Below are 12540 nucleotides of genomic sequence, written 5' to 3' on the forward strand. Positions count from 1 at the left end.
CTACTGTAAACATAATCCTCTGATCATTCGGACTTGTTGTTTCCAGCCATTTCGGCGCGTGACATACGTCACTCACGACACCCCGTTAGCGATTGGCTATGGCAGATCGTGAGTGACTTTGGGCAGATCCAATAAATTTGAACTTTAATAGTGAACCCGCCTACAAGGAAGGAAACGTTTTTCAATGGAGCGGTTCCAGACTCTATGTGGAAATGAAATGAACTAGAGTCTGGTTGAACCAGGCTAGGGCCAGTTCTCCTCTGGCTTACATTTATATTGTTTATATATAAATAATAAATATAAATATTGTTTATGTATAAAACGGCGCCATAACATATCGCAGGCGTTGAGTCGTCTCCTCTTGATATCTTTGAAACTGTTGCCGTGGCAACGCATCAAACTTTACCATTCTTTTAGGATGCTTTTGAGACCCTTAGCATGCTTCAAATTGCAAGAAACTCAGACACATCACATTTATTAGCCAGTAGACATGTGCAAAGTTTCAGAAACGGGCGTGGTGTGGGCTCAAAAATTAGAGTGTTCAAAGCAGGCCGCCCGTCGCCGCTGAATACCGCAGCTAGGAATAATGGAATAGGACTCCGGTTCTCTTTTGTTGGTTTCTGGAACCCGGGGCCATGATTGAGAGGGACGGCCGGGGGCATTCGTATTGCGCCGCTAGAGGTGAAATTCTTGGACCGGCGCAAGACGGACGAGAGCGAAAGCATTTGCCAAGAATGTTTTCATTAATCAAGAACGAAAGTCGGAGGTTCGAAGACGATCAGATACCGTCGTAGTTCCGACCGTAAACGATGCCGACCCGCGATCCGGCGGCGTTATTCCCATGACCCGCGATCCGGCGGCGTTATTCCCATGACCCGCCATCGGATTAGGGAGGGATTGCACAAGTGAAACTCAAGAGATTTGACGGTTACTTTTTGCCAATTGCAACCCCTGTTGGGGATCCCTGATTGATTGGAACTATTGCCTGGGGAGGCCCCCACCTGGTTGATAACCATGAGAGGTGGTCTTGCTCCTCCCTGTCTGCACTACGATATAAGACGATGCTTTACTCTAAGCTCGTTGGCCTCACTAGACCCCTTGTCTGCATAGTGAGAGAAATACAACAGCACCTTGCCGGGAAATCGCACTAGGCAGACACCTCTGGTGTACGGGAACCAGGGAGAGCACCCCTCCCTCGGTATATGGCTGCTAGGGTGTCCTGGCAGATGGGATGACGATGCGCCAGGGAAGGCTGATGTCTGGTGATTGACCATGAGGGATATCTTGCTCCTTCCCGCACTGCGTATCAGCGCCACCTGAGGATGCAATGTCGATTAATTACGACGTCATACAGGATGGTAGGGCGCCCTGTATAAAAAGCTACCCTGTGGAAGCCTCTGAATCGGGTGACCACAGTATGGCTAGTTCCCCTCATGGTCCCGGAGCCAGGGATCATGATGGTGGTGGTGGCTCATCAGGCAATTCGACCCTTGGACCGGTAATCGTTAAGAGATGTTCAGTGGTATTGACTCGTCTCCCCAGGGGACGGGTGGGAGGCAATACCCTGACAGAGAGCAATGCAGCAAACCTCAAAGCGAGGAGTCAAATCAAAGAAGCCTCAGGTCCAGTGCAAACTGGCACCTCCCAAAGGAACGGGAATGAGCGACCTGTACCTACCTCCAGCGGGGCGCAGGCTGGGGTTACTGGAGTGGTGGTTTTACTTCCACTGCGGGACTTCACTTGTGCCCTGTGTGGCGTGTCGGCTAGCACCCTTGCATGGATCAGGAAACACTTCGCGATCCAGCATGGAAAGGCGCTTGTTAGATACAGCTGCAGATTGTGCGGAAAAACCTCGGAATCGGCCCATAAAATAGCTTGTCACATCCCCAAATGCGGAGGAGTGAAGGTCGCCGCACCGGCTGGTGCGGTAAAGTGTGAGGGGTGTGAGGCTATGTTTGGGACGGTACGAGCGTGGAGTATTCACGAACTGCACGTCCACCCGGAGGTTAGAAACAGAAAGATGATTAAGTTGAGCAGGAAAAGGGGAAGTTCTGCTCCTCAGCAGACTGAGGCGGAGATTAAGACTCTCAGCACTTTGGACTCCTCCGCAGAGGGTCATCCCGCCAAACGACAGCACAAATCTCGAGCTGCGAGGGAGAGTGAGGATACGTCTGAGCCTTCTGCGAGTGCGTCGGTCCCTCCCATTCAACCCAACTTGCCAGAGGGTGGCCTCCTGATTCTCCTCAGAGAGGTGGCCCATAAAATGGTGAGCGAGGGGGAGGGCGACGACACGGGACTCATTCAAGCGCTTACAGCCTGGCTGGAAGGCTGCGACCAGGTACCCGAACTGGTGGAAGCGGCAACGCAACGGATACTCCAAGGATGCGTCCATGGAGGGGAGAGTGGTCCCAGAGGACCGCCGTCCTCAGGTAACAAGCGAGCTCGCCCTCGGTATCGGAATAGGTGCTGTGAAAGATATCTTGCCCATAAACGCGCCTACCACAAGACCCAATACCGATTCAAACATGACCCGGCCCGCCTAGCAGCTGAAATTCTTGATGGAAGACAGGACACACGGTGTCCCATTTCAGCTGAAGTTATTCACAACTTCTTCCAGGCAAAATGGGGGACCCTCCCCCCTTCCGTGGGCTGGGTCAATTCAGGGCGGAGGAGTGTGCTGATAACACTCCTCTCATGGGGCCACTCTCCCAGGGTGAGATCCAGTCTAGCCTCCGGCAGGCCTCGAACGATTCCGCACCGGGCCCAGATGGGATTGGGAAGCGGGATATTCTCAATTGGGACCCCGGGTGCGAGACCCTCACTGAGCTGTTCAACATGTGGTGGATTATGGGAGTGGTTCCTTCCCGCCTGAAGAAAAGTCGAACGGTACTTATTCCCAAGACATCTGACCCAGGGGGGGTGATGGAGGTGGGCAACTGGAGGCCCATCACCATCGGGTCTATGATCTTGAGGCTCTTCACTAGGGTGTTAACAAAGCGGCTAACTGAATCTTGCCCAGTTCACCCTAGACAAAGGGGCTTTCGTGCTACCCCCGGGTGTGCGGAGAACATCGAGGTGCAGCGAGGCCTCATCCGACACTGCAAAGAAGAGCGCAACCCACTCGCAGTGGTATTTATCGACTTTGCACAGGCGTTCGACTCCGTTTCCCATGAGCACATCCTGTCGGCTCTTGGGCTAATCAAAGTGGATCCCCACATGGTAGGTCTGATCCAGCAGATCTACACGGACAGTTCTACCTGTGTCGAGTTCGGGGGTAGGAATACCCCCGACATCAAAGTGAGGGTTGGTGTGAAGCAGGGGGATCCATTGTCCCCCTTGCTTTTCAACCTTGCCTTGGATCCACTGATCCAAGGCCTTGAACGCAATGGCCGTGGCTACATTATGGAAGGGGGTCAAACAGTAGTGTGCCTTGCATTTGCTGATGACCTTGTGCTGGTAGGAGGATCTTGGAAGGATATGGCGTACAATTTACATCTGCTCGACCCGTTCTGCCAGAGTACCGGTCTCAGGACTCAACCAAGAAAATGCAAAAGTTTCTACGTGAAACCTGGTGCTGGATCATTTACAGTCAACGACTTCCCTCCATGGGTACTGGGGGGGGAGGCGATCTTACAAACCAGCATCAGCGAGGCTGTTAAGTACCTGGGCGTGAAGGTTAACCCCTGGGGAGGGGTGGTTGAGCCTGAGTTGACAGGTGCTCTGAAGGGATGGGTCAAGAGCATCGGGAAATCCCTCCTTAAACCCTCGCAGAGGGTGGTTCTCCTTAACCAGTATGCCCTTCCTCGCCTTTACTATCAAGCCGACCTGGGGGAGGTTGGTGATAATGTGCTGCGAGCCGCGGACGGAATAATCAGGGGGGCGGTCAAGGAGTGGTTGCACCTTGCTCCGTCCACCACTGATGGGCTATTGTAAGCGAAAAACCGGGATGGTGGCCTGGGGATTTGCAAGCTCACTCGGCACATTCCGTCCATGCAAGCAAGAAGGCTTCACCGCCTTTCTTGCTCTGTAGATCCGGTTACCAGGGCATTGATGCTGACTCCATACATGCGGTCCAAGTTCGAAAGGGCGTGGATGAGGGCCGGTGGCACTAATGAGAACTTCCCACTGGCTAGTGAGGAAGTATTGAACGATAGAGGAGACGCCACCGGCCTGCTGACCCACACGTGTGTTTCTCCATTCGATTGGAGACGTGACGAATTCCTGAAGTGGGCAGGTCTCCCTACCCAGGGAGTGGGTATACTCGGCTTTAGGGAAGCGGTTGCCAGCAACTCGTGGCTGAGGAAGCCCGCATGTATGACCGAAAGGCAGTACATTACGGCTCTTCAGCTACGTGCCGGGGTGTATCCCACTCGAGAGTTTCGGTGTCGGGGTAGAAGCAAGACTGAGGCAACTTGCAGGAGATGTCCACATAGGTTGGAGTCATGTTCACACATACTAGGGCAATGCCCGACCATGAGCGTGGCCAGGATTGCCCGGCACCACAAGTTGTGCCGTCTCCTCGGGGCTGAGGCGGAGTCCCTCGGGTGGGAGGCACGCCAGGAATGGGAGTTCAGAACCTGTAACGTGGTTGTGAGACGACTTGACCTGGTACTCATCCGTGGGGATTGCACCCTGGTCATTGACGTAACGGTCCGATATGAGTTGGCTCCTGACACTCTCACGGTGGCAGGGCTGCAAAAAGAGGACTATTACGGGCCCTATAAGAATGTGATCGCATCGAAATTGGGTGTTAAGCATGTACAGATCTTCGGGTTCCCCTTGGGCGTGAGAGGCCTATGGCACAAAGGCAATACCAAACTGCTTGAAACCATAGGCATGGGGAAGCGGAGGATGAAATCCTTTGCGAAGTTGATGAGCCGGAGGTGCCTCCTCTACTCGTTGGAAATTCTGCGGAGGTTCTCCTCCACCCGAAGGAAGTAGGTATCGAGGGCGTGATTCCCGTTGTGCATGCCTGCTGTGATGTACAGGCCTGAATGGGGTAATGTGCCAAGCTGGTCCCGTGAAGGGTTAACAGTGTCAACATGCCTGAATAGGTTTTGTCACACGGCAGTGTACAGAATAACGGTATGGACAGAAATGGGGGGCTGGTGTGGATCCTCGTGGGGTCGGTGAGAGGAGGTTGCATCTCTGACTACCGGCTCGGCGGGGACCTGCTGCCTCGTCATCTAATTAGTGACGCGCATGAATGGATGAACGAGATTCCCACTGTCCCTACCTGCTATCTAGCGAAACCACAGCCAAGGGAACGGGCTTGGCAGAATCAGCGGGGAAAGAAGACCCTGTTGAGATTTACCCCAAAATGTTCGTGAAGCTGAAGAAAGCTGGAGGTATGATATTGTCATTCCATGTCGTATTTTCTTGTTTTAATACCCATAATTTTGCAGAAAACATTTGCTCAATAACCTTTCTGTTACTGTTACACAGGTGGAGTGTTGCATATGGGCTGCACCCATGGTGTTGTATACCATAACAGGGAAATAAAAATATTAACACAACTTTTCAACATTAGGACAAAATCTCACATCTCTATTCTGTCGAGAAGAGAGACTCCACTGTCATCGCAAAAATCTCTCACTACACCTCATTGGAACTACGTGACCTGAAAAGCGTTTGCCCAGTTGATCTCTTGAAAGACACCGGTATTTTGATGCCATGGCTAACTGATAATGTGAGTACCAATTATTTTGACAAATATTTGTTTAATATTCTTGATAATATTTTTAGTGAACTTCTTATCTAAAATGTAATGTTTAACTTTTAAGACATGTACAGTAGATATTGAAACTCACATCATAATTTTCCTCAAATTTATTTTCGTATTGCGCTTTAAAGGCAGTAAATTGTAGGGTTGCACAAATTGCAGCAGAGACCCAGAATGTAAGTAATCACTTGAGAACATAAACTTTTTTTCACACTACTATTCAGAAACGTAATTAAGTATTCCTATTGTGCGATTTATTCAACATACAGGTTATGTGACAGATGTAGCGCACTTCCTTTATACAATATACATGTAATTTTGTTCTCTCTTTAGTGTATAGCCTTGACGACTGACACATTCCTTTTGTGGCATAGAGACTGGCTTGCTTCAAAAACAGTTTCAGATTCTCATTTGAAAATTCTTGAGGTACTGTACAATTTGCAAAATAAATATATATTAAGCTCTCCTGCATGTTTATACATGTAATGGCACAGTATGTGTTTCCTATTTCTTTCATTACAGTATGATGCACAGAAAATTCGGTTTCCAAGAATTGTTGGTGGCCAGACACCAGAGAGAGGATGCCACTTCATTCTTTGGGTTAGTTCAAATCGAGGAGTGTTAATCACATGATGTAGAAATTTGATAATAAAGAGACTGTACAGTGAAGTTAAAATTTTGTAAATAAGTAAATTTATCATCCGTAAGCATTGTAAATTTGACCCTTTTTTATTTCTTCTACAGTCTTTTTTGTTCTTGCATATGCTGCTAGTCCTGTTGCTAGAGTGGCTAACGTTAGCACGTGTTAGCTAAAACACATGCCGTTTTGCCTTTGTTAGGACACACCGGGGTTAAGCAATGTTGCTAGTAACGTTACATGTAGAAATGTAATAATTAGCTACTTACAGTAGTTAGCCAAAGCTTTACATCTAGATAGACTAAGTATAACTTGTATAATAATATACTATATTGTGTATAGGTTGTGTAAATTATTTTGTTTGTCCGAACAAGTATGCTGCTAGTTCAGTTCACAATGTAGCTATAGTGGTTAATATTGGTTCTCTTTGATCACTGCAGCAAGCTTTATGGAAAAGAACATGTGACATATTACATGCAAGATGCCAAAAAGTATGCTGTCCTTGATAACATATCATGCTTCTCATTTGAAAACTTCCTTGGCCTGGGTGCTTTAATAAACAATAGACAGTCATCGCTCAGTTATTGGCCCTTGGACTCACCTGGCACCTCTTGTACAGCATGAAGTTTTCTGCTATGAAGGTATATTCTAGGCATATGTCTTACTGTGCATTGTTTTAACAGTATTGAAAATAGTGCCTTTAGTTGAAATTTTTAAAAATATATGTATATATTTTTTTTGCAGATTTACAGAGACTCCAGAATGAAAAGCAATGCACCAGCAGGTGAGAATATGAACGTTAAATTTAACTTTTTTGTGTGTAATGTAGGTCCAAAATTACCATATGCCTTTCATTTTGTAGCTTCAGATGACAGCGGCTCACTTCGAGAGCAGGTGAAGCAAGATGGGACAATGTTGAAGATGTTTGCTCACACTGGGCAATCAGGTACAACTTGCAAACAACTTAAGCGTTGGTTGTTGGTGTAATTCCCAATAAGGCCCATCTGTACATGTAGTAGACCTAGATATAACTGTCATAGTAGTTGAGGGACCCGGACTGACTACTTTATTCTTTTATTCTGGGAACCCCTGTAGGTGCAGATCAGACCCCAATGCTGCGACGTCTTGGGGTGTACTCACACTAGGCACACCGAGTACGATTGTCCCCCCTCCCCACTCCCCCTCTGGCCTGCACTCACATAGGGTTTCAGCATTCGTGCCGGAGCACGCTTACGTCATCATTATGGTGCGACGGTTTCCATAGGTTTCGGGATAAACAAGAAGAGCGGCGCTCTCTGAACACTATGGAGTCCATCGCTCTGTTTTCTTTGTGGATAATTTTCTGTCGTTTGGTCCACAGCCCTCTCACAGCCTGTTGTTAAACATATGTGTCGCCTTTGTGGCGCGAAAATTTTCACGTAATCGTGCTGCTCGTATGAGGAGGTTTGCAAGGTACCAGCTGAAGTGCAGAAAGGACTTTGCAGCTTTGATTACGGACTACAGTTCCTAAAACCATGACTTCACGCGTCCTGTTCCGTGCCCGAGTCCAACTGAACCGTGCTCTGGCCCACCTCTTCCAAGCTGGCCAGGGCTGGCTAATCGAGCCGCGCCCGGGCACGGTTCGGACCACTCAGAATAGTCCAACGAACCGCGCTTTGGTGGTCAAACGCGCTCTGGCACGGTTCAAACTGGCTAGTGTGAGTACACCCTTGGAGAATTTGGTGATGTTGTGCGTAGCATGGACAACAAAATGGACCCTATGCTGCAACATTTTGAGTGCCAATATGTCTTTTGGAGAGTTATCCCTGCCAGGGGATCTGTTACTCCCCCTAGACACCCAGGAAAATTTTCCGTTTCTTGACAACAGTATGAGGCAGGATAAAGAACTCCTGGAACAATTTGTAAGTGTTTTGATTTCGTTTATATCGCCATAGTAAAAAAAAAAATACTTTTTTTTTCTTTCAAAAAAGTAAAATTAAGATTGTACACTGCATATTCTACAGTCTGAATCCACACCCTGTTACATTTTAAATGTTTGAGAAGCTTCAGATAAATGTAATTTGTTACACTTTTTTTTGTATTTTCAGCTTCGGTTTTTGACAATCAAATGTGAGAGGGACCTAAAGACAACCATGTGGCGAATGCTTCAGAGTATCTTCTCTAATCACCTTTCCATCAATATAACCTGGTCTGGTGTAGGTGATAAAGCATGTTTGAACAATGGTCTTCAGGAACATGTCTCTAAATGTAAGTTGGATATTTTTTTATACATACAAATACATTTCATAAATACAAAATATATTAGAATAATATCCCAGATTTAAAGTGTAACCACGTTGAATGTTTAGTTCTGTCCTCATTGTCACTCATTAAGCAGGGCTGTCGTGTTGCGCGTGCTGTGGATTTGCGTGAGAGATCGCTCTCTCTGTTCTCTCTCTCTTCTGAACTGCGAATTGCAAATTTGCATCACAGACAAATGGTTTAATTAAAATATAGTTTATATATAGAAATGGCTGGCGATATAAACATGTTCAAGATAACGTCTTTAAAGGAATAATAAATAGTAGCCCAACTTTCGTGTATTTACTTAATTTCTCCAGTACCGACAGCAGAACCGATAACGTCCGAGCTTATCGATACAGCGGTCTTTCAAAATTCAGTACCGGGGCCCGTTTAATACCGGGTTTCGGTACCCATCCCTATTCGTGCATTTGTTATCAAATGGAGCACAATTATTTGTTTCATTTATTCTCGGAATGTGAACTGTTGACTGTTGTGAACTAATGACAGGAAATGAAGATAATGTCTGTTCTATGTTATTATTGTACTGTACAATTAAATACAATCGTTGCTGAGTTTGCATTCTGAAAACTTTACCTCAGAGCATCCGTTCACTGAATGAATTGAGAATCTCACCTGAAAAATCTAATAATAACATCAGCAATTGTCATTCAAGCAGCTGATTTCTGTAAATGACTGCAAAACTAAATGCATATTGAAGCATAGGGTGAAGTCAGGGTCCATTAGCAACGATTTGAGACAAAAATAATAAAAATGTTATACTATGTAAATGGCGCTCTGTGACGCAGCAGGATTTTGAACAGGGTCCTGAGACGTTGCTGGGCGCCGCGGACAGACGGCAGACGCCGAATGGCGCCGCTGGTATGTGTACACTTATAGATAATGTGTTCGAATTTTAAATATGTGGCGCGGCGCTGAGCTTCTTGTCCGGTGTGCGACCCCCTTAACGTTAATTTTGTGAAAGTTAGCTGTGGTTGAATACTTGCACGACATGAAAAGATGCGTCAAATGTACCTGATTTTTTATTTTTATAAAGTTACCAAAAAGGAGGACCAGCCACGTCAACTCCTTGCAAGAGACTTGCCCAGGGCCTGAAGTTAATTTTTTCGGCCACCGGCCACTGTGGCAGGTGGATTTAAAAATTCACCTGCCACAGAGACTTTTTACCAGCCATTTTTTTTTGCCTCATAAACGTAAAAAAAAAAAAAAAAAAAAAAACGGGAATTTCACAATATTGTTCTTTAACTTGTAAGAATACACATTTAAGTGCTGTCAAGTAATAATAACTCTAATAACATACATTTAAAAAAAAAAAAATCTTTTTATTCATTGATTTTGACAGACACACACACACACACACACACACAACATATAGGCTACAGTATAGGCTATAATATAGTATACTCAACAGATAGACCTACCGCAGCTCGTAAACAAATCACACGCGGCTGTGTTGATGGCGGATTTAGTCACGTTGACAGGTCTTACTCTTAACAGCTTTTAGTTACAGCGTTCAGGAACGGTTAAATATGAACTAAATCAATACTGTTATTACTGATAAAATTACCGGGTACCGGACATTTTCTCACCGGTTCCCAACTCCCAACATGCACAGTTGCACACGCACACACATCTGTGCAACTGTCATTGTACTTTAACCTGCAACAGCGACGCGTTACATTATCTCATCCCATCTCATCAACAGTTTAATACTCGCATACAAAGTCTGAAAAAGAGCCTCATCTTCTTTCTGATCGCATGAACGTTACGAAACAACAGTCGCTGTCATAAATCAGCCGCTCACGAACCTTGCCATTGCCGCCGATTGTTCACTTTGTATTAAAATGTCTTCTTTACTTTTCTTTTTCTCATCCTCATCTTTTTGTTGGCTGTTTGTTTTGTTTCAGCTGGCCTCTTTACCCCAGTAATGTGCCGCCACATTTTAGCTAAAGTCCAACGCAATAGCGGACTTCCTTGAAATGTAAAAATCCTAATGAATCACTCACAATTCTCATTGGCTACCTGCCAAAGTGGCAGGTAGATTGACAGTAGCTGTGTCTGAAACCGCTCACTCGTTCACTCATTCACTAATCCCTATATAGTGTATGGCATTTGAGTGCACTATATCTGCAAGGAGTGAAGGAGATGAAGTGAGTGAATTCGGACGCTGACGTTTACACTGTGCGTCGGAGAGTTGGAGCTGTCGCAGAAAAGGCTTCGTCACGCGTACTGATAAAACTCCTTTTATCTTACATTACCTACTTTATAAAATAATATTAACAACAATAACAATCATAATGACTTTATTTTGTAATTATACCTCCGTGCCAGCTTTGTAGTTTCATTGACTGAAATTGTACATTAACTCTCACGTTCACAGATGACGTGTCGTCGAGCGCCCTCCGGCGACCGTTATTATGTTCAAAACGACGATTAACGGATATTTTTCAAATCCTCCACTGGATGTAATGTAATCTCTGGTTTAAACTTGCTCGCGCCGAACTTTCATGCGCGCTCAGTTCTCTCCGCATTGGATTGTGGGAAATAGGGCTTCAGCGAGTGTACATCGAATGTACACTCGAATTCAGAGAGGATTGTGGGTAAAAGTAGTGAATGAATGTAGGGAATGATGTCGTTCACTCAGAATTCGGACACCACTACAAAATGGCCGACACCCGATATAGTGCACTATTTAGTGGATAGGGAGCGATTTCAGACACAGCTAGTGTTACCCGCCAATAGCAAAATTCACCCGCATTTGGCAGGTGGTCGGGTGTTAATTTCAGGCCCTGGACTTGCCCCTTCAAACCCTCTCCGCATAGCTTCGTCCAGTGATTCGTACAGTAACATCTGTGATAACTAATTTACTTTTAAACCACGGTGGAGTTGAAAACAACAGTTCCCATCATTCCGCGTTCCTTCACGTCGTCATCAAGCAAAGCCGTTGTTGTTGTTTTGAATGTAGCGCCCTCTAGTGACATCTAAATCTTAGGTATTGCAGCTTTAAAAGACAAACCATCCATTTTTTGAAAAAAAAAAAGGATTTATATAGCGTTTTGAAAAGAAAAATATTTAACTTTTAATTTATCATTATCAATATTGTTGTTTGATTTAATAATCATTGTTCAACATCTTTAGACAGAAATATATATATATATATATATATATATATATTAAAACAGGATCAATTGAAAAGGCTAAAGAAACTATAGTTTATCCTTAAGGAACAGTCGACCAAAGAGATGAAAATAATGTTGTTCCAAACATGTTATGAGGAACACAAATGGAGATGTTTAGCAGAGGGGATTCACATTCATTGTAAACAAAAAGGTCAGTTAAACAGTGCTAATCTCCATTTGGGTTCTGTTAAGTAATTAACATGATATTTGGAGGATGAAAACATGACAAATATTTGAATGACAAATGACAAACATGACAAATCTTCTGTCATGCTTTGTGCACTGCCTGCACCTTGCCTTAAATTGTTTCATCACAGCCATCGGCACCTGTCCCAGGCCCAGCACACCATTTGTCCTTTCGGTAGGTCTTCATTTTCTACCTCACTCTTATAGAAGAAAACATAGGCTACGTTTGCATATTATGTTCTATATGAGAGTTAATGTTACATTGATGGTCTTATTCTTTATTTCAAAATCTTTATTCTTAATTTAAACTAGGGATATGCATGGCATTCCCACCGTTTTCATTATAATAAAAAAGGGAGGGACAGTTTTTTGCAGCCAGAAAAAAAAAAACACCATAAACCCCAGACTGGGCCGGATTTAAATCGACCAGGACAATAAAAGAGGGCTCAAACATCTTTTTAGTTAGGCCTATATAAGAGTCTCAGTACATTAAATTATCAGTGGTGTTTTAGGAT

The 12540-nt window shown here is 45.0% G+C and overlaps 1 protein-coding gene and 1 long non-coding RNA gene across 2 annotated transcripts in view; one reads left to right on the plus strand and one right to left on the minus strand.

Annotated features, from left to right (window-relative positions):
• Positions 1 to 12540, minus strand: part of LOC120475645 (NLR family CARD domain-containing protein 3) — a 297421-nt gene that overhangs the window by 140623 nt on the left and 144258 nt on the right. The gene's annotated exons all lie outside the window — the stretch shown is intronic.
• Positions 6914 to 8567, plus strand: LOC120464170 (uncharacterized). The gene is made up of 5 exons (XR_016147334.1): positions 6914 to 7000; positions 7104 to 7143; positions 7222 to 7305; positions 7455 to 8260; positions 8447 to 8567. It is a non-coding gene; the product is annotated as an uncharacterized LOC120464170 (long non-coding RNA).

Source organism: Pimephales promelas, chromosome 2 (assembly GCF_988280905.1).
Source record: "Pimephales promelas chromosome 2, fPimPro1.hap1.1, whole genome shotgun sequence".
NCBI lineage: Eukaryota > Metazoa > Chordata > Actinopteri > Cypriniformes > Leuciscidae > Pimephales > Pimephales promelas.